At 36.1% G+C, this 23,682-nt stretch overlaps 1 non-coding gene across 1 annotated transcript; it reads right to left on the bottom strand.

Moving 5' to 3' along the window:
- Nucleotides 1-510: 510 nt before the first annotated feature.
- TRNAA-AGC (transfer RNA alanine (anticodon AGC)) lies at nt 511-586 on the bottom strand. Its single transcript has one exon. It is a non-coding gene; the product is annotated as a tRNA-Ala (tRNA).
- Nucleotides 587-23,682: the final 23,096 nt, after the last annotated feature.

Here is a 23,682-nt window from a genome sequence, read left to right as displayed (position 1 = left end):
ACCAATTCATTTTTATCTATATCCATGAGTCTTATTTTTATATCCCACCTTTGTGTGAAATTATATAGTTTCATAGCTATTCCTCATTTCCTTTTTTCACTCAGTATAATGTTCTCAGATACATCCATGTTGTCATAAATGGCACTATGCCGGCATTTTTTTTTTTTTTTTTTTTTGCATTTTTCTGAAGCTGGAAACAGGGAGAGACAGTCAGACAGACTCCCGCATGTGCCCGACCGGGATCCACCCGGCACGCCCACCAGGGGGCGACGCTCTGCCCACCAGGGGGCGATGCTCTGCCCATCCTGGGCGTCGCCATGTTGCGACCCTCCTGGGTGTCGCCATGTTGCGACCAGAGCCACTCTAGCGCCTGGGGCAGAGGCCACAGAGCCATCCCCAGCGCCCGGGCCATCTTTGCTCCAATGGAGCCTTGGCTGCGGGAGGGGAAGAGAGAGACAGAGAGGAAGGCACGGCGGAGGGGTGGAGAAGCAAATGGGCACTTCTCCTATGTGCCCTGGCCGGGAATCGAACCCGGGTCCTCCGCATGCTAGGCCGACGCTCTACCACTGAGCCAACCGGCCAGGGCCTATGCCAGCATTTTTTTATGGCTGAGTAGTATTCCTTTGTATATATGTATCACATCATTATCCAGTCCTCTATCCCACGCTCAAGCCAGTGACCCTGTGCTCAAGCTGGTGAACCATGCTCAAGCTGGATGAGCCCGAGCTCAAGCCAGCAACCTTGGAGTTTCAAACCTGGGTCCTCCGTGTCCCAGTCCAACACTCTATCCACAGCCTGGTCAGGTAAGTTGATGTTTTCAATCCATGAACACAGAAAAAATTTTATTTTCATTGTTTTTTACAGTTACTTTCAATAATGCTTTGTAGTTTACAGTATATAGGTCCTTCACATCCTTGGTTAAATTTATTTCTAGGTATTTTGTTGTTGTTGCAATTGTAAAAGAACTTGTTATTTTCAGTTTGATTTCTAAAGTTTCATTATTGGCACATAGAAAAACAATATACTTTTGAGATGACGTCAGAGTAATGGCGGAGTAGGAAGCGATACCGATAAATCTCCCCCAAAACTCAACAAGATCTTCAACCAGAAACAGAAAAACCTATACTTGGAGCCTCCAGATGCTTCACAATACACCCGAAGGTATGGTCGAGTGAAAAATTGGCTAAATATATAACCAAATCCTGAAGGAAATAGGGAGTAAGAAATGCTCCGCCTTCCTCACTAACCTAAACAGGGCAGCTTTCTCTGGTAACTCTGAATATAGAAACTGAGGCGGGCAAAGGGGGTGAATACATCCAGGCCGCGCACAAAAGGCCGAACCAGGCTGTGGCATAGAGATCCTAGCGGAGGAAAAACTGTTCCTGTGGCAAGCCGGGCAATACAAGCTAACACTCGCGCCAAACCCAAACAAAGAAAGACAAGCGGGGCAGCCATTTTACCCGTTCTCCTGGTTGGTGCGCAGTTAGTGGGCGAGAGATCTCTTCCTAAGCCCCAGAAGTGGGTGTCTGTGTTGCCCCACAGATAGGCAGGGTCAGAGGCCTTTCTGTGGGCCGAAAGCAGAATCTCTGGGCAGCCCCAGCGCCCTGGGAAAGCCGCACACGGGAGGGAGTGAGAACTAATTCCAACGGTGGAAATTTTCCGTGCTGGTGAGGGTTTCACTCAGGGAAACGCGGCCGGCCTCATATCCTGGTGTGCGCGCGCAGATAGGTAGTGAGCGATTCCTCCGAGTGCCTCGGCAGGGCGCACCTGTGTTATCGCACAGAGGGGCAGAGTCAGGGGCCTTTGTGTGGGCAAAAGCGGAATCTCGGGCCGCCCCAGCGTCTTGCAAAAGCCGCGCACGGGGACGGAGCGAGAGCGAATTCCAGCGCTGCAAATTTCCATGCGGTTGGGGGTTTCACTCAGAGCGTGAGACTGCTGGCCGGATATCCTGGTCTGCGCACGCAGATAGTGAATGAGAGTTTCCTCCAAGCACCCCGGAAGTGGGTGCCCGCCTGTGTTACCGGACAGAGTGGCAGAGCCAGAGGTCTTTGAGTGGGCGGAAAGCCCGCCTGATTATGCTAGCAGCTCTGACTGACTGAGCCTTACTCAGAGCCCTGTGCTGAGTGGAAATAGAGTGGGGAGTTGCCAGCTCTTTGAACCTCTTACTATCCAGGCAGAGGCAGCAACAACCCCATACCTGGATTATCAGGCTACTAATTGAGGAAGGAAAGACTAGGAGAAAGGCTCCAGGAACACGGACTCTCTCACTGTCAGAGCCTATGAAAGCTAATGAGCCTTGACTCCCAACGAGACTAAAGCACAATACATGACATTGCCATAGAGACTTATCAACTGCAAACCTCTACCTGAGCGTGCTAAAGGGGCAGAACCTGGGGTACAGAGTCACCGACCAGGAAGAGGGAGAGAAAAGAAAAAACAAGAAGATAACCTCTCAAAATCAAGAATAATCTGCAGACTTTATAACCTATCCCATTTTATTATATTTGTTCGTTTGTTTCTCTTATCTTCATTCTTGATACTTTTTTTCCTCCTCCAATTTGGCCGATTAATTCTCTGCCGGTCTTACTCTCTCCTCTCCTTGAACTACACTACCCATAAGTGTTACATCTCCCATTATCTTTTTTCTCCTCTTCCTTTCTGTCTATGAGGGTTGCACTCCAAAACCCTTAACTCTCTCTCTCTCCTTTCTTTTTTCTTCTTTTACTGGTTCCCTCTTTTTTTTATCTCTCTCTCTTTCTTTTCTCCCTCTATATTAGTTTCTTCCTTTCTCCTTTACATCTCCTCTCATTCAAACCTCAATAACAAACAAATTATCTTATCTGAGACTCAAACTTATGTTTGTGGCATTTTGGGGGTTTTTTACTTCACCTTTTTAACTCACTAGCAGTGCTCCCATCCCTGGCTCTCCATTTTATCTAGTTCTTGTTCCACTAAATACAATAGTATTTTTTTAATTTGTCCCCCCATTTTTCTGTTCTCTTATTCCTCTCATCATAACTCTTAGACAACACCAACACCTAAAAGCAAATCATTTTATTCTTGACCCAAATTTTTTCCTTATTTGCTTTTTGTGGGTCCATACCGCCCCCCCCCCCTTTTTTTTTCCTTTTTTTTTCTTTTTTTTTTTTTTTTTGCCCCTTTATTACTTTTCCCCAATTCAGGACCTCCATCACAGGCATTGTTTGTTATAATTCACAGTTCACCACAAGATTTTCTCAAGAAAAAGGGGAGAGGAGAGGAAAAAAGGAGGGGGGGAATAATTTCCTTTTTTTAAAAATTATTATTTTATTTTTCTTTATTTCATTATTAATTTTTTTTAAAAAAAAACAACTCTTTTTGATTTTTTATTTTTTTAACTTTTTATTCTTTATTAAATCTCATTAATACTATCAACAAAACCACCCTCAGATGCCATTAAGGAAGAGAAAATCGAATATCATGGATACAAAAGAAAGAGAGGTAACACAGCTAGATGAGGAAAAATCTATGGAGAAAAAATTTAATATATTGGAAACCTTGGAGCTAAATGACAGAGAATTCAAGATAGAAATCCTAAAAATCCTCCGAGATATACAAGAAAACACAGAAAGGCAATTTAGGGAGCTCAGAAAACAACTCAATGAACACAAAGAATATATGTCCAAAGAAATTGAAACTATAAAGACAAATCAAACAGAGATGAAAAACTCAATTCACGAACTGAAAAACGAAGTAACAAGCTTAGCTAATAGAACAGGTCAGATAGAAGAGAGGATTAGTGAAATAGAAGACAAGCAACTTGAGGCACAACAGAGAGAAGAAGAAAGAGACTCAAAAATTAAAAAAAAATGAGATAGCCCTACAAGAATTATCTGACTCCATCAAAAAGAATAACATAAGAATAATAGGTATATCAGAGGGAGAAGAGAGAGAAAATGGAATGGAGAACATACTCAAACAAATAATAGATGAGAACTTCCCAAGCCTGTGGAAAGAACTAAAGCCTCAAATTCAAGAAGCAAACAGAACACCGAGTTTTCTTAACCCCAAGAAAAACAATATACTTTTGTATATTGATTTTATATCCTGTAACTTTACTCTATTGGTTTATTGTTTCTTATAGTTTCTTGGTGGAGTCTTTAAGTTTACTATATATAAGATCATGTCATTTGCAAAAAGTGATAGCTTTACTTCATTCCTGATGTGGATGCCTTTTATTTCTTTCTCTTATCTGATTGTTCCAGCTAAAACTTCCAGAACTATGTTGAATAAAAGTGGAGAGATTGAGCTGCCTTGTCTTGGTCCTGATTTTAGAGGAAAGTCTTCATTTTTTTTTTTCACTGTTTAGCATGATATTAGCTAATGGTTTGTCATATATGGCTTTTTGAGGTACTTTCCTTCTATATACATTTTATTGAGGGTTTTAAACATAAAAGAATGTTGTGTTTTATTGAATGCCTTTTCTGCATCTATTGATAGGATCATATAATTTTTTTTTGTTTTGTTGATGTGGTGTGTTTTGTTGATTGAATTATATATGTTGACCCATTCTTGTGCCCTTGGAATGAATCCCACTTGGACATGATATAGTATTCTTTTAACATGTTGTGTTTGATTTGCTAGTATTTTGTTTAAGATTTTTTCTTCTGTAACTATTAGAGATATTGGTCTTTTGAGGGTTTTTTGTTTTGTTTTGTTTTGTTATGTGTATATATGCTATCCTTGCCAGGTTTTGGTGTGAGTGTTCTGTTGACCTAATATAATGTGTTAGGGAGTATTGCTTTTTTTTCTATTTTTTTTGAAAACTTTAAGAATGATAGGAACCAAATCTTCTTAAAAATGTGTGGTAAAATTGACTAGTGTAGCCATCTGGTACTGGACTTTTGTTTCTTGGGAGGTTTTTGATAGTTGTTTCTCTTTTCTCTTTACTTATAGGCCTATTTCGGTTTTATACTGCTTTGTGACTCAGTCTAGGGAGATTGTATAGCTCTAGGAATTTATCCATTTCTTCTAGGTTGCTGAATCTTGTGGCATATAATCTTTCATAGAATTCTACTATGATCCTTTGTATATCTATGATTTCTCTGATAATCAATCCTCTTTCAAATTTTGTTCAGATGAATCCTTTCTCTTTTTTCCTTATAGAGTATAGCTAAGGTTTTTTCAATTTTACTGATCTTTTCAAAGAACCAGCTCTTTGTTGTATTAATTTTTTCTCTAGTTTTTTTGTTCTCTATTTCATTTAGTTCTGCTCTAATTTTTACTATTTTCTTACTTCTCTTGACTTTGGGTTGCCTTTGTTCTTTTTTATCTAGTTGTTTAAGTTGTGATGTTAGGGATCTCTCTGGTTTCTTGATATAAGCTTGTAATGATATAAACTTTCCTCCTAATAGTGCTTTACTGCATCCCAGAAATTTTGATATTGTAAAATGTCATTTTGGTTTGTGTTGTCATTTTGTTTTTTATTTTGATCTCTGCTGTTATTTCTTCTTTGACTCAGTTATTTTTAGAAGTATGTTGTTTAATTTTCACATTTTTGTGGGGTTTTTTATTTCATTTTTGCAATTCACTCCTAATTTCAAAGACTATGGTCATAATATGTGCTTGGTATAATTTCAATCTTTCTGAATTTGTTGATGTTAGTTTTGTGGTCTATCATCAATAAATTGTAGTACAGTGACACCTACATTTAGTTCTTTAAACAGTTCACCAAACTGAATTTCACAATGTAATTTTTGTTTAAGTGTATATCATCACTTGATTGTCCTCATTAAAATTTATAAATACACATGACCTTGGAAGGTGATAATAATATAAATATCTAATGTTTTTTAGACATCACTAAAATATTTTAAATATTGACAGATATTTTTTTTTAAAAAATACAACTTTAAATAATGTTCCAATTTATTTTAGGTTTTATAGCACCTATAATACCTAAAAGGTCAAATTCATTATTTCTTTAAGACAAAAATCTTCAGAAAATTGGTACAACTGATGGAATTCCAGCCCCTTAGGAATTTGTTTAATTTTGCTTTAATGGTTTGTAGCTTTCAGAATTGGTAGAATGCTCCTAAGACATTTCCTATGGGACAAGTTAGTCTTCTGAGACATTGATTTGGTTCCTCAACATCCTGAGCTATACTTGGCTAGGAATGAACACTAAAGTGGCTCTCTATCATGTAATTCTTAGACATGAGAAGTCAAAAATTAAATCCTTTTTTTCTGAAACTTGGAGCACTCAGCAGTTGCTGATCTTATTGTCTATAGTTATGTACTTATTCACTAATTCTGTGAATAATCCTGAGGTTATATGAGTTCCAGGGAATCAGAGTGTTCAGAATCAGAGGAGTTTTCTTCCTACTGTCAGAGACTTTGTTCATATAACCTATGATAAATCTATTCAACTCAAGCAGTGGTTTTTAACTCTGGATGCACATTAGAATTAATGTAGGGATCCCTATGCCATGGGACTGAACCAGAAATTTGTATTTAATTGGTTTGAGGTTTGGATATTTTAAAACTCCATGCATAATTCTTTTTTTATTTAGAAAATTAAATTTAATGTGATGACATTGATCAATAAGAGTATGTACGTTGATTGTGTTGTGTGTCCATCACCCACAATCAAATCATTTTCCATCACTTTATATCTGTCCCCCTTTACTCCCCACCACACACACACTCCAAGCATAATTCTGATGTACAACAATGGTTAATAGCCACCCTTATAATAAAGATGCAGAAGTTAGAGAAGAACCTGTGACTCTCTGGAACTACAAGTAAAACTCTTAGCTCAAGAGGCTGATTTCCAAAATGATTATGCTTTTTGCAAAGTATCTATGTAGATAACAGCTTGAGTATTTTTTTTAATTTAGTTAAGTAAAGGATAAGAATGAGAGAGTGATATATGAGATATATTTATGTAGAATTTTTATCTAAGAACTTGAAACTAAAATAAGTGACTTTAAATGTCAATAACTTCAGTTAAGTATCAAAACTATCCTTAAAACAAAATTGTTAGACTTTAGTAAATCACTAGTAAAGTACCATTTTATACATGACAGTCTTTCTCAAAATGTGACTCTCAGACTTCCTGCAAGAATATCACCCAGAGAATCTGTTAAAATCTTAAATTTCTGGGCTCTAATTCTGACCTTCTTAATTATGATCTCTTGGGGATGGGAACTGGTTTTTCCAGATGACTACTAGGCATACTTTGCTTAAGAGACACTGATGTCCAGTCAAGCTCTGATAGTCGCTCATGTCATAACATCTCTGAGTAAAGCTAGACTATAGATCTTAATTTGTGTAGATTTCAATTCAATTCAACAAAGTATTGATATTCAACCATCTACAATACAGTATGCTCACTGGCAGATAGACAGGGCAAGAAAACACATAGGGGATATGAATTTAACGGTGATGTGACTGCAAAGGAAGAATGAAAGGGTGAAAAATGTTAACTTTCTTCCAAGCCCATTTATATCATATATCATATATGATGTGGTTCTTCCTTTTCAGGAGTACTGAGTGTTGCTAGAGAAAACTGCATATACCTAGCACTACTGAAAATCTAGATGTTGGGGTGTCTTGGTATAAAAATGTGTCAATGGTAGAGCAAAAAGTGCATTTGGCACTGCTAGCTCTTCTGTGGGAGGGAACAAAGAGTTTTATTGATTATATTTTATATTCTAAATGTCATTTCACTAGATATGCTTCTGATCTTGAGTATCACTTTTATGGGGTCATTATATGTATTTAAAAAAATGTATGGATAACAGTTCTAAAGCTCTAACAATATGCCAGGCAACATGACATGTACTTTAAGTATATTGTCATTTTTTTCATGTTATAAATGAAGACATTTTTATTTCAGTTTTCCACATGAGGAAATTAAGAGTCAAAGAAGATTAATAACTTGTCCAAAGACACAGTACTTTGTGGTAAAATTAAGGTATAAACCAATCTTTTGATTCAGATTGTGAACCCCTATCTCTTAGATATAATCTATACTTTTCTGTGTAGAATGACTCACTCACGACACTTGGATGTACCTAGGTCAGCTATAGCAAGCTAGATGGCTTTAAGTACAGAAATCTATTTTCTTATAGATCTGTGTATGCTAGAAGTTTGTAATTAAGGTTTTAGTAAGGCCGGGTTCTCTCTAAAGCTTCTAAAAGAGGATTCTTCTTTCTTTGTTCAGATTTTGATAATTTGCTGTCAATTTTGGCATTCCGCAGTATGCAGCTGCATAAACTCCAATTTCTGCCTTCATTGCCCCAATGCATTTTTCCTGTGTTTCTATCATTGTGAAATTCTTCCTCTTATTGTACAAACACTAGTCATTGGATTAAGGCTCACCCTAATACAGTATGAGTACATCTCACCTTGGTTACATCTGCAAAGAACCTATTTCCAAATAATATCATATTTATATATTCTTTTTAGGTTTAAAGAAACTAATGGCAGAAGAAGGGCAGGAGTGACAATATTTAACCCAGTAGGACATTTGTCAATGCCTGCTTGAACCTCTAAGTCATCTGACAACACATTTTAGAATTATCATGATGAATGGCCTTATATTTCTCCTACTCACACTTAGCTCCAATTTTACATTTTCACTGAAACCTTAGTCTTGTTTTTATGCCATGCCTCCTATAATTTCTATAAGATTTTAAGGTGAGGGAAGTGGGAATACTCAGTATATATATTCTGTCTCAATATTTTTATAACTTATAGATCTACCAAGACAAGGCAGTTCTGTATGGCAGACTTTGGATAACAGTTCAGATTAATAGTAAAAAGAATAATTTAACATTGATTGCACCATAGCTGTTTCCAAAGTTTATGTTCAAGCTCTTTCCATTACTTTATATGTCTCTGCGATGTACTGATTGTGATAAAAATATGAGAGCAATTTTGTTGAGTAAGAAGTTTAGAGAAAAGTTTTGCCTGTTTTATTGTATCAAAGAAGAGAAATCTGGTTTACAATTTTGGATGAAGAATACAGAGATAGTGAAGCAGAGTGGGGAGGGAAGAGAATCAAAATGGCTTAAAGTGGCCTAGAATGTCAAATGTAACCTGATATAAAACTGAGAATTTTAACATCCTAAAGTGGAAAGAAGTAGAAAAGTATAGCTTATTTTAGGACTGGGGGACAAATGGAAGGGAAGGACATTTGAGAAAGGTGGAATCAGGTCATTTATACAAAGAAGTTAGTTATCCAAGAAAAAGTAATCCCAGTGCTTTAGAAAAAAAAAATGTGTCTGTGGATAGCTTTCAATAAGCAAGGACTGCAGTGGTGACAGGTTCCATATTTATATATTATGGAAATGTTGACAGGTACATTGGAAAATGTTAGAATAAACTACCTCTGTTAGTTGGAAATCATGAGCTTTGGGGAATTCAAATGAAGGTGGCCATTTTCAAAGTATGTAATACTCTTTAGCTAGAGGACAAGTGCATTGTTCTAGCCAGTAATATAGCTATTAAGAAGCAAACTATAGAAAAAATAGCTTAGTGTTTTTATACCTTAACTCTTCCCTAGTCTAATATGTACAGTCAGGAATGAGTAGGAAAGGGAAATTAATTGTAATATATTAAAATATCTGGTATAGTTTTATCAGTAACCATTATTTTTATTTCTGCTTGTTAAGGAGTATGTGCTATTTAGAGGCATACATCCTTAGAAAGAAAAGATTTAATGTTAAATTCTAACTCCCTTTGCCATGCTCTGTTTAGATTTTTGTCAGAAATGAATTTATCTATTCGATGACATCAAATATGAGTATGAAATACAGAAGAGCAAAATATGAAATGCCTATTGCAATAGTTTGGACATAACAGACATCTAATAACTATTTTTCAAATGGTTAAAAGTAATTCAAAGTTAAGCAGTCACCAGCAGAGCAGCAAACATGAGGGTAATCATGATAATGTTTGGAATAGTGACAGTTCAAACACTTCAGAGATCAAATCCCAGTGAACAGCACTGTATTATGAAAGCTCTGACAACTGCTACAGAGAGCAAACTATTTCGTTTTATTCTCACTTGCCGTCAAAATTGGCTGCCCAATACTATCCCAGCTCAGTAATGCAAAAATATTAGTGGTGGGTAACCACAGTTGTTACTTGATGCTATATCATAGCTCATGTTTTACTTTGGATAGGTAGAATGTCTGAATTCTGAAAATACCTCAGTGACTGAAATAAGTATTTATTTTTCTCTTTCCACAAACATAAGGCAAAATGACACTATGTTCATATCTTGTCAAACAAGAAACATTCCGGAGACATTTTTTCTTGTTCAGTAGAAGCACTAATAAAATTTGAAAGCAGACCAAGCTTTTCTTTCAGTAAATATTTGGAACAAGTATGTATCTGTTGCAGGTGCCAATTGTTAGTTTCATACCACCAACCTACTGTTATTCTGCTTTTGTATTTCTTTATCTATGTAAAGGTTAAAGTGCTATGATTTTTCTGTCTTACAAGAAAAGAGAAAAACCTTGTAGTATATCTAGGATTTTATTAAATATTCGTCCTTCTAGAATTAGTGGGAAAAAAAGAAAAATACCTTCTAAATAAAAATTTGGGGTTTTATAAAAATTAGAATGCATGAGATACTTTTATATTAAAATAATTTATTCTAACGTATTATAGCACTAATAATTAGAAAATAGTTGTTATATTTGCTGTTCAGTTCATCCTTTTTATAATGAGATATTTATAGCTTTTCTAAGGTATTATATGCAGACATGAGAAAGTCCAGAAGAACAGGCATCTTGTTTATCTCACTGATTCTCTCTTAAGTCAGAAAAATTCATTTTCAGATGACTGAAGTAGACTTCTAAAAAATTGTTTTCCAAATATGGGTCATAACCCAGCCCTGAAATGACTGGCAGCAAAGAGGTTGGAGTTATGATAAATGGCTTAAATTAATCTACTGGGGTAATAGTAGCTTTTTAGAAGTTGAACACAATGTCTTCTGTAATAACACATTTTAACTAATATTTTAATTAATTTTTTTATTTTTTTATTAAATTTAATGCAGTGACATTGATAAATCAGGGTACATATGTTGAGAGAAAATATCTCTAGATTATTTTGACATTTGATTGTGCTGTATACCCCTCCCCCAAAGTTAAATTGTCTTCTGTCACCTTCTATCTGGTTTTCTTTGTGCCCCTCCCCTCCCCTAACCCCCCTTTCCTTCTTCACTCCCTCCCCTCTCCCCCAACCTCCCGCCCCTGTTGCCATCACATTCTTGTTCATGTCTCTGAGTCTCATTTTTATGTCCCTTCTATGTATGGATTCATCTTAGTTTTTTGTTTTTTTTTCTGATTTACTTATTTCACTCCGTATAATGTTGTCAAGGTCCATCCATGTTATTGTAAATGATCCGATGTCATCATTTCTTATGGCTGAGTAGTATTCCATAGTATATATGTACCAAAGCTTTTTAATCCACTCGTCCTCTGACGGACACTTGGGCTGTTTCCAGATCTTTGCTATTGTGAACAATGCTGCCACAAACATGCGGGTGCATTTCTCCTTTTCGAGCCGTTCTATGGTGTCCTTGGGGTATATTCCTAAAAGTGGGATAGCTGGGTCAAAAGGCAGTTCGATTTTCAGATTTTTGAGGAATCTCCATACTGTTTTCCACAGTGGATGCACCAGTCTGCATTCCCACCAGCAGTGCAGGAGGGTTCCCTTTTCTCCACATCCTCGCCAGCACTTATTCTGTGTTGTTTTGTTGATAAGCGCCATTCTGACTGGTGTGAGGTGATATCTCATTGTGGTTTTAATTTGCATTTCTCTAATGATTAGTGATGTTGAGCATTTTTTCATATGCCTATTGGCCATCTGTATGTCCTCTTTGGAGAAGTGTCTATTCATCTCTTTTGCCCATTTTTGGATTGGGTTGTTTGTCTTCCTGGTGTTGAGTTTTACAAGTTCTTTATAAATTTTGATTATTAACCCCTTATCAGACGTATTGTCAAATATGTTCTCCCATTGTGTAGTTTAAATTTAAAAAAACTAAAATATTTAAAAGTATGTCTAGAACATCATTAGAGCTTAATGCATGGTAGATGTTCTTAAAAGTGCTCTGTGATTCTCAAAACTCATATCCAAATAACTGCCAATTTTTATTTTATTTTATTTTTTGTCCATTCACATTTTGGGGAGAAGTTTCTTGTTTTCTAAATCTTTATAAACATCTGGATTTTATCCAGTTTGTATTACTATAGTTTTTTTATTCATGGTCTTTATAAATCCAATTTCAAACCTTGTTTCATTAAATGGATTGGTTTGCCCAAATTTTTCTTTTTCTTGCCCCTCTGAAGTATAGAATGATATTACCTGTTATTGGTTACTTTAGAATAGCTCTGAACTTTCTTCTCTTCTTATCCCAGGTGCCCAATCCTTTACATTATTGCATTAAATATTCTTAGTTTTCTGTTTATTATTCAAATTTAACATTTATTATTCTCTCATAGGCTACTACATTAATGTTGCTTCCTCTAGCTTTATTTTCTCTCTTTAAGTGATTAGATTGCCTGTAGCATAATTGAGATATTCACGAATGTCTGCAATGAAAGACAGGCTCTGTGATAGTCCCCTATGATCTTTGCCTTCTGGTATTTACAAAACACTTAATTATCTCTTCTTGGTTTAAGGCTACATATATTGAATTAATTATAAAATACGGAATATTACTGATGTGATGGAATCCCCCTTCTGAGATTAGTTTATAAAGCGATCATGGCACCTGTCTTTGGTGCTTGCTTTTGCTTTCCCTCTCTCTCTCTTTCTCTCTCTCTCACTTTTGTTGTCACTCCTGCTCTTTCTCAAAATGCTCACTCTGGAAGAAGCCATCTGATATGTTGTGATGCAGCACAGTGGAGACACACAGATGGCAAGAGACTGAGCCCCTTAATGTACATTTATAAGCATCTGTTCCACCACCACACCAACCAAACTTTTGGATTAGACTGCAGCTGTAGTCAACAGTTTGACTGCAACTTCCTGAGACACCTTGATGTAAATTTACCCAATGAAGACTTTCTGACCTATAGAAACTGAGATATAATAAAAGCTTGTCATTGGTCATTAAGTATTGGGGTAACTTATTGCATAGCAATAAATAATTAATACATATCTCTCCCTTATATAGAATTTCTCTTTGTTTTGCTATAGCAATTTCATAATGTAACCTATTTCTTTCATTTTTATTTATGTAAGTCTTAAAGTTAAATAGTATTTTTTAGTTTCCTTTGGCAATTTTATATATGGTATTTGATATATAAAAACTATCTATTAGGAACAATAATTATATATGCTTTCTCTCTTTATTGTTTTTGATCTACCTTATCTAATTTCCTTTGCACTCTTTGTGGTCACCAATATCTTCTATTTGCAAGACTTCTAATTTTCTGAGCTATTAGGTATTTTGCTGATGTATTTATTTCTCTCATACGAAAAGTGATATATTGATAAATATATATGTATCATGACAAACCATATTTCTATTTCTTTATTTTTTTATTTAAGTAAGAGTAGGGGTGGCAGAGAAAGACTCTAGCATGTGTCGGGACAGGGACCTGCCCAGCAAGCCCCCTATGGGGCCATGCTATGCCCATCAAGGGTATTGTACTATTGCTCCACAACTGAGCTATTTTTAGTACCTGAGGTTTAGGTCAGGAAGCCATTCTCAGCACCTGGAGCCAACTCACTTGAGCCAATTGAGCCATGGGTGTGAAATCAGGAAGAAAAAGAGAAAGATAAGGAGAAAGAAAGAGAGAAGGAGGGTAAGGGGTAAAGAAGCAGATGGTCATTTCTCCTGTGTGCCCTGATGGAGAATAAATCCCAGGACAGCCACACACCAGGCTAACACTCGACCACTGAGCCAGCCAGATCCACATCTTTCTATTTCTAAAAAGCTTCAGACCTGTTAGTGAATATATAGCTCTTTTTAGACTTTATTGGAGCTGCCCATCCTCTGAAAATTCTTTTCTGGATTTGTACTGATCTACATTAGCATGATGGTTTTGAAAAGAGAATTTATTAAGGACAGCTTTAAATATAATAGCTTATTTAACTAAGTCCAATTAGACAGCAATTCAAACATAATTGCCACATTTTTGACATTGTTAGAAATTACTACAAATGAAATATCACTCAAAATTTAGTTATATCCTTCATACAGCGTCTTAAACAACTCCACAGCTTTCCTTTTTACTGAAAGTTTGAATGAGGGTCAGTGCCAATTCTAACTTTGCCTCTAACACAGTCTATCATAAATAATGAAGCTTCACAAATACAGCTCTAAATCTCCCTCTTCTTACCCTACAGTATTTACACCTTCAATGCTTTAGTCCCCTTTGTATATGAAATATACCTATTCTCTACCCTGATTCTGATCTTATTTTTTTAAAAAATGACTTACTTAGGTATCTTATATAACAGCAACAATGAAATATTTATATGATTTTTTAAAAAAATAAATCTTGTCTGACCAGGCAGTGGCGTAGTGGATAGAGCATTGGACAGGGACAAGGAGGACCCAGGTTTCAAACCTCAAAGTCACAGGATTGAGTGTAAGATCATTGACATGACCCCATGGTTGTTGACTTGGGCCAGAAAGTTACTGGCTTGAAGCCCAGGTCACTACTTTGAACCCAAGGTAGCTGGCTTGAGCAAGGGGTCACTCGCTTTGCTCTACCCTCCCCACCCTCCAGTCAAGGCACATATGAGAAAGCAATTAATGCTTACAATTAAAGTACTGCAACAATAAGTTGATGCTTCTCATCTCTTTCACTTCCTGCCTGTCTGTCCCTATTGGTACCCCTCTCTCTCACACACACAAAATAAATAAATCTTAAAAATGGGAACCCTGCCTGACCTGTGATGGCACAGTTAATAAAATGTCAACCTAGAATACTGAGCTCACCGGTCCATACAGGAAGCAACTACTATGAATTGATGCTTTCCACTTCTCCCCCTTCTTTCCTCTCTCTCTCTCTCTCTTTCTCCTCTATCTAAAGAATAAAGAGAAAGAGAGAGAGAGAGAGAGAGAGAGAGGCCCTATTTCAAAGCCTGCTATGGTCATTTATAAAAAAATCCTAATTAATGAGATAAATATTAATTTAACCTTGATCTTCTATAAAATATTAAAACAAAAATTTTTTGAACTATATGGTTTAAACATGTCTTCACAAACATTAATGATAAGAATATAGGAAATTAGAAAATATAAAAGTAAGTGAAATACTTTAGGTATTTCTATTATACTATGTGTATAATTACTGCAGTTGATAAGATTTTGCTTGAACAGGCATACAGATCAATAGAACAGAACAGAGAACACAGAAATAAACCCACGCCTTTATGGTCAATTAATATTTGCCAAAGGGGGCAAGAGTATACAATGGAGTAAATACAGTATCTTTAATAAATGGGTTGGGAAAATTGGACAGGTACATGCAAAAAAATGAAACTAGATTACTAACTTACACCATTCACAAAAACAAACTTAGCATGGATAAAATATTTAAATGTAAGTCACAAAACCATAAAAAAAGTATAAGAAACTATAGGCAGTATACTCTCCGACATCTCTCATAGCAATATTTTTGCTGATATACCTCCATGGGCAAGTGAAATAAGGGACAAAATAAATAAATGGAACTATATCAAACCAAAATGCTTTTGTACATCAAAAGACATCAATATCAAAATAAAAGGACAAATTACTCAATGGGAGAACATATTCACTAATGTGTCTGATAAGGGGTTAATAACCAAAATTTATAAAGAACTTCTAAAACTCAACACCAGGAAAACAAACAATCTGATTTAAAAATGGGCAAAGGACCTGAATAGACACTTCTGCAAAGAGGACATACAGATGGCAAATAGGTATATGAAAAAATGCTCAATGTCACTAATTATAAAGAAATGCAAATTAAAACCACAATGAGATAACTACTCACACCTGCTAGAATGGCTTTCATTAACAAATAAAAAAACAACTAATTGTTTAAATCTGATTTTTACACAAAGTAAATGCAATATAAAAAAGACATAGAACTAGTACAGAATTTTATGTTTTCTATCTCTGAGGATTTTTTCAAAGTTGTTACATATTCAGTTCTTGGGAAAATTGACTCTCTAAGCTACTTGACATTTATATAACTTATTGTCACTGTAGCCAGTTCTATCAGGGTTACACTTAAAAGTATATGTTAAATATACTTCATGTAATGTTCTAAAGCCACACTAAAATCTGATATCCTGCAAGAAGTAACTATAAAGACTATTTAAATCTGCACCTGCTTCGATTCCATAATCTGTTACTCCAGAGAAACAGAGATGAATGTTACAGGGAAGGATGGATTTTAAAACCTTTAAGAAAAAATAAAATTACAGTTATTTCAGTAATTATTTTTTAGGTTAAGGAAAAAGGATACACAGAACTCTTAAAAAATACTGTAAAATAAATAAGTCAGACTGACTAAATTTGGTTAAAATGTTAGAATATAGAATATAGTGTTGTATTCTACATAACAACTTTATTAATGGGAAGATGCTATACTTGGGCTTAATAAATCAATTCCGTATGGAAAGTATTAAGGAGAAGTGCCTTAAAAACAATGTATGTGATAAAAGTACAGGAAATTCAATTACTCATAGAGTGAATTTAAGAAAATAATGTTCTGAGACTAAACAAAAAAAAATTACACATTAGACAAAATATTAATATACTGACAAAATAACAAATATATTAGACAAAATTGTTAAGTCTTCACTGGAGAAAGATAAGAAAAATAATGGTAAGTTTAATAAATATATATTATTTAAAACTATTGAAGATATAAATTATTTTTGCCTAGGCCCTGATCAGATCATAGGAGGAGCCATGTGTTATGTCTAAGATGTTATAGTTTATAAAATTCATCAACTAATGGGGATGCATGCTGAAAATTATGACCAATGTATTAAAAGACCAGAGAAATCACATTAGTTAGGATTTAAAACACTAAGACTTTCACATAATATGAGAGAAATATGAATAACATTTCAGATTTTTGTAACTATTATATATTTGTTGGTCTTGTGAACTTGAGCAAATTGCTTAATCATTCCAAGTTTGCAAATTACTTAACCTTTCTTTGTAAAATGATGTCTACACCACAAGCATATGAGGGACACAGTTGTCACTCAAGAAATGTCAGTCTCTATATTTGATTGATATATGAAACCTACCTGGTTGGAAACTAGAAAAGATAGAATTGGGTCATGAGCTGCAAACTGTGGAACTTGGCAAATCATTTCTCAGTTAAGTACACATACAAACTAATGAATTTCAACTAAAAGGTTTTATGAACAAAAGGACAATGTATAGAAAGGAGTTTAAAATTTTTTAGAAAGAAAATGGAAGTTTGAGAAGTAAGTTTAATTCTGTTTCTAGGGACAGGAGGGAAAAGAAAGGAGAAAAAAAGATATAAAAAGTGTGGTTGGGAAGGACAAATATGAAAGGATTATGTTCGTTGTATTGGAAATGAACTATTAGTACTTAGATTTGAGATTTAATAATATTAATTTGGAGAAGAGTAAGATATAAATGAGTGATAATAAATTGTCTTTACAAACAGAAATAGCTTCATATTCCTTCCTATGGAAGAAAATGATAAGGTGAGGGAAATCCATAAAAAAATGTGGTGTGATGAATCCAGTTCAGACATACATAGAAGATAATAGAAAGGGGGTTTACCCTTAGGAACAATGCTACACTCCTAATCTGTGGCCATGTTGACTTAATTACCATACTACTATCCCATATTACATAAGTCCACATGCTTAAAGCTCTTTTAAAACTAAGAGGAAAATACTAAAAAAGGAATTATTCCATTATGGTCCTTCCATTTTATTTATTTTTTCCCCTCTTATTCAAGTGAGAGGAGGGTAGATAGGGAGACATACTCCCACATTCACTTTGACTGGGATCCACCTGGCAGCCCCATCTGGGGCTAATGCTCTGCCCATTAAAGGCCATGCTCACAACCATGCTATTTTTAGCACCTGAGACAGAAGCTCTACTGAGCCATCCTCAGCACCTTGGGCGGATACACTGGAACCAATTGAGCCATGGCTGCAGAGGTGGAAGAGATAGAGAAAGAAGAGGAGGCAGAGGGGTGGAGAATCAAATATTTGCTTCACCTCTGTGCCCTGACTCAAAATCAAACCAGGGACATCCACACACCGAGGCCAATATTCTACTACTGAGCCAACCAGCCAGGGCTCATTTTATTTTCTTATTCTGTATGTAAAATTATTCAGTAGTTAATTGTTTTCAAGTAAGCTGTCCTATTTTGAAATTAAAATATGTAATAATGTTATGTCGCTCACCACAAGAGATGTTACTTATTGTAAATATCTCACAGGAGATATTTAAATATACATTTATCTACATATACATAATTATTTTATCAAAAAGAATTAAAAAGCTAAACAAAGAATAATAGTATTGTTATTACTTAGCTACAGATATTTGTATAACTTATAAAAGAATAACAATGTGAAAATGGCAAGTGCATCTGATTGTTCTAGTTACTGATGTCATTACAATCCCATGCTGATGTTCAAAAGAAGGTTTCCATCTGATCATAGGAAATGTAATCTTATAGAACATCAGAAAATAAACTGTAAAAATAGAGTGCAGCTTAGAAGAAATGATTCCAGTTTGATAGGCATTGCTGCTTCCCAAACCCAGATCTGAAAACTAGGCCCTGAAGGAAGGGACAGAGAATAGATTTAAAATGGTCTCATGATAGCTATACAAATAAGGAAAAACAAGGATACTCTAAGAGTGGAAGAGTTATGTGTAAAATAAAACTTTAAGAGATAGTTAAATCAAATAAAATAATATTTTATGAGGAATCACTAGATTTAAGGATTAGAAATTTTAGATTATAACTCTAATTCAGCTGCTAATAAGTGAAAGATCTACTGAAAATCTTTTAAAGCATTATAATTTTTTATTTGCTGTTAAATTTAGGATTTCCATTAACTTATATCTATGATTTAATTTGTCTTTAATGTTATATTACTCTAAAAAATTACTTCATGACTTTTTTATATTAAATAATGCACGCTTATTTAAGTCGCTAATGTGATAGGGATGCAGAGGGAAACTCATGGTTCACTAAACCCCCAGTGCAAAGTGATGAGTGGGTGACAATCTCTGTACAGAAAACGGACACTTCAGGTCTGCAGGTTAGTTCTGACGTCCCTTTCCTGGTAAGGTCCACAGAGGATCATGTCAGCACTTTTCTTCAGTTTCAAGGATGAAAAAGCAGCATTCAGGACCAGGAAAAGATACATTAAGAGATTCATTTAAACCTATTAGGATAAAGTCCAGGATCTGCCAGAGCAGTTTTAATCATTATGTTTCTTTTGATGTTGATTATTTACATAGCAGAGACACCTAGGGATTGCCATACATCAGACATCCAAAAAAAGAGCACTTTCAGACACTGTAGTATTTCTGAAATTATTTCTAGGATCAACAAAAGGTCATTTGATTAAGCTGGTATGCTTAGAACTAAGAATTAGCCTTCTGGAATCAGCATCACATGGATTGGTTAGGGGTAAACATAACTAGCTGCTGTGGTCAAGGATCAGTACATAGGGCTCAGTAAGGATCATGGCTTAAAGTGTGAGACAAATTATGTTGTCAGGTATAAATTGCTTAAGAGTTTTTTGTTTTGTTTTGTTTTCTAGATGCATTTCCAGGGATAACAAAGTCTGCTGTGAATAAAACTTCTAGTTTCTAAAGGGTTGGTTGAAGATTAAGGGAACTAAGAATTAAGGGCAAAATTTTCTATAATTGCCACTTGTGACCATACTTTTTTTTAATATACTTTGAAGCTATATGAAACGCCTTTGGGACAATAGTTTTGGGATATTTTCTATCAGTTTTATGGAGGTGAAGTCTTTAGGTCTTAAGCAAATTAACTTCTATGGTAGTCTATATAGGTGCTGGCCCTATCCCACTTCTTGAGTTAGATGGAAAATGATTTGTCCCTTTTCCAGTGAAAACGTTGATGTCAAAGGATCTCACTGCCTCCAATCTTTATATAACAGTCCCAAATAATTGTGTATGAATCTCAACTACCCCATACTGCAAAGAGAATAGATGATTTCCACGTGATAATGTTTCAATTCATTAAGAAGTTTATTTGCCAAAAAACATGCCAACCTTACCAGGGAACATATTTTTTTTTTCTCCAGAACATAATCAGTAGCTAATTTCAATGTATCTACACCCAGTATAAATAGAGTTCACATCTTCTTTTAGAAACCACGTATTAAGTCAGCCTGACCAGGCAGTGGCACAGTGGATAGGGCATTGGACTGGGATGCGGAGGACCCAGGTTTGACACCCTGAGGGCGCCAGCTTGAGCACAGGCTCATCTGGTTTGAGCAAAACCCACCAGCTTGGACCCAAGGTCACTGGCTCAAGCAAGGGGTTACTCAGTCTGCTGATGGCCCACGGTCAAGGCACATAAGAGAAAGCAATCAATGAACAACCAAAGTGTCACAATGAAAAACTAATGATTAATGTTTTTTATCTCTCTTTGTTCCTGTCTGTCTGTCCCTGTCTATACCTCTCTCTGACTCTCTCTCTCTGTCTCTGTATTAAAAAAAAAAAAGAAAAAAAACACATATTAAGTCAGACATTGAAAAAAATGTAGCCTGACCAAGCAGTGATGCAGTGGACAGAGCGTCAGACTGGGATGCAGAGGACGCAGGATCAAAATTATGTGGTTGCTGGCTTGAGCAATGGCTCATCTAGCTTGAGCACGGTCTTACCAGCTTGAGAATGGGGTAGCTAACTTGAGCATGTGATCATAGACATAAGCCCAGGGTCGCTAGCTTGAGCCCAAAGGTCACTGGCTTGAAGCCCGAGGTTGCTGGATTGAACTCAAGAATGATGACTTGAGCAAGGGGTCATTCACTGTACTGCAGTCCCCCAGTCAAGGCACATATGAGAAAGCAAATAATGAACAACTAAGGTACTGCAACGAAGACTTGATGCTTCTTATCCTTCCTCCTTTTTGTATCTCTGTTCCTTTCTCCATCTAAAAAAACAAAAAAAAAAATGTAATCTATGCTAGACTATAAAGTAAACAAGGGAAAAAGACTAATAAATGATTAAAATTTCATAATAATACCCTAGAGCATACTTCTCAGAGTAGAAGATTTATTCTTAAAGCAAACTTTTAATTTCTTGTTTATGTCTCTTACTATAATAGTCATAACTCAGGGCTAATGATTTGCAATAAAAAGACCCACAGATAGTAATATTCGTGATATATCATGTGAATTATTCACAGAGTAATTTAGGAATTCTGTGGATTGATAATTCAGTTGAGTCCATCATGCACATTTAAAGATAAAGATGACAAAAGGTATTTAGAAGATGATGCTGTAGAATAAATCAAGTCCACAATCTCTTTTGTTAACATTTGCAGCTAAAACTCAGATTTAAAAAATTATAAAGAAAATATGATGTATATCTAAAAATTATTTGATATTCCTAGTGGGTTATAGACAAATATTTCATCATCATGCATGTAAAGCCAGTAGCCATGGCCACTATTACAGCTGCCTGGCCAACACAGGTTCAGGTTTGATTCAGACAGACAGTAATAAAATAATGGAGCCAAGAACTGGTGAGCCATTACCTTTAATCCTAGCTTGCACCAGGTGGGCAAGAAATACACATAGGGAGGAAACACTTCCCTTTCCATTCAGGGCTCCCAAGTCACTGACTTATCCGAGTTTTCCTAGAATTAAAGGTTTCTACCTCACCAACCTTATTTACGTTTGTTCCCCATCTCCTTCTCTATGAACAAACTCTGCACAAACTGGCTTCTCCTTCAGCACTCTGCATTCTTGGCTACCTTTTCTATGCAATGCTAATTTCAGGAACCAAGATAGAGAGAGAGCCCCCGGTCTGCCCCATTTTGTAGTGTAGAAATCAAAACCTTTAAGTCAATACACTGTACAAATTAGGAAGTCTTTGATACAAAGCCACTTATCTGAGGCATGAATGGGATTCCTCATAAGAGTGCACCAACCCCTATCATTCCCACCCCAGTCAAGGGTGTGGGAAAAGCTTAGGCTTAAAACTAAGCATTAGACTATAAGGACCCTGCCTGTTTACAGCCTGTCCCCCACACCCAATGCAAACTATAAGTGAGCAAACATATATATCATATTTGCAAACTTATTTGACCCACAACTTCCCTTTCTATTCAGGGCTCCCAAAGCCACTGACTCATTCCAGTATTCCTAGAATCAAAGGTTTCTGCCTGACCGGGTGGTGGCGCAGTGGATAGAGCGTCGGACTGGGATGCAGAGGACTCAGATTCAAGACCCCGAGGTCGCCAACTTGAGCACGGGCTCATCTGGTTTAAGCAAACATTCCACCAGCTTGAGCCCAAGGTCACTGGCTCCAGCAAGGGGTTACTCGGTCTGCTGAAGGCCCGCAGTCAAGGCACATATGAGAAAGCAATCAATGAACAACTAAGGTGTTGCACGCGCAATGAAAAACTAATGATTGATGCTTCTCATCTCTCTCCATTCCTGTCTGTCTGTCCCTGTTTATCCCTCTCTCTGACTCACTCTCTGTCTCTATAAAAAAATAAAAATAAAAATAAAGGTTTCTACCTCACCAGCTTTATTCAACTCTGTTCCCCATCTCCTTCTCTCTGAACAAACTCTGCACAAACTGGCTACTCCTTCAGCACTCTGCCATCTTGGCTGCTTCTCCTCTTTGATACTTATTAAAGAAACTGAGAGAGTGAGCCTCTGGTCTGCCCCATTTTATAGCGTAGAAATCAAAACATTTAAGCCAATATACAAATAAGGAAGTCTCTGATTCAAAGTCAATTATCTGAGGCACAAATAGGATTCCTCATAAGAGTGCACTACCCCACATCATGCAACAGTCAAAGGTGTGGGGAAAAGCTTAGTGTTGAGAAGATCTTAGTATTAAAAAGGTGGAAAAGGCTTAGTCTTAAAACTAAGCCTTATGCTTTAAGGATCCTGCCAGCTACAGCCTGTCCCCCACACCCAATGCAAACTAAAAGTGAGCAAACATCTACATCATATTTACAAACTTATGTGACCAACACTGTCTCTCCATTTCTCTTGACTCTGTGTTGGTTTCTCTACTTTAAAAATAAAAAACAGCCATGTGGGTCAAATAAGTTTGCAAATATGATGTATATGTTTGCTTACTTATAGTTTGCATTGTGTGTGGGGGACAGGCTGTAAGCAGGCAAGGTCCTTATAGCCTAGGGCTTAGTTTTAAACCTAAGCTTTTCCTCACACCCTTGACCAGGGGTCCCCAAACTTTTTACACAGGGAGCCAGTTCACTGTCCCTCAGACTGTTGGAGGGCCGGACTATAAAAAAAACTATGAACAAGTCCCTATGCACACTGCACATATCTTATTTTAAAGTAAAAAAACAAAACAGGAACAAATAAAATATTTAAAATAAAGAACAAGTAAATTTAAATTAAAAAACTGACCAGTATTTCTATGGGAACTATGCTCCTTTCACTGACCACCAATGAAAGAAGTGCCCCTTCCAGAAGTGCACCAGA

Source organism: Saccopteryx bilineata, chromosome 9 (assembly GCF_036850765.1).
Source record: "Saccopteryx bilineata isolate mSacBil1 chromosome 9, mSacBil1_pri_phased_curated, whole genome shotgun sequence".
Lineage (NCBI taxonomy): Eukaryota > Metazoa > Chordata > Mammalia > Chiroptera > Emballonuridae > Saccopteryx > Saccopteryx bilineata.
This window is presented reverse-complemented; position numbering and strand designations above follow the sequence as displayed.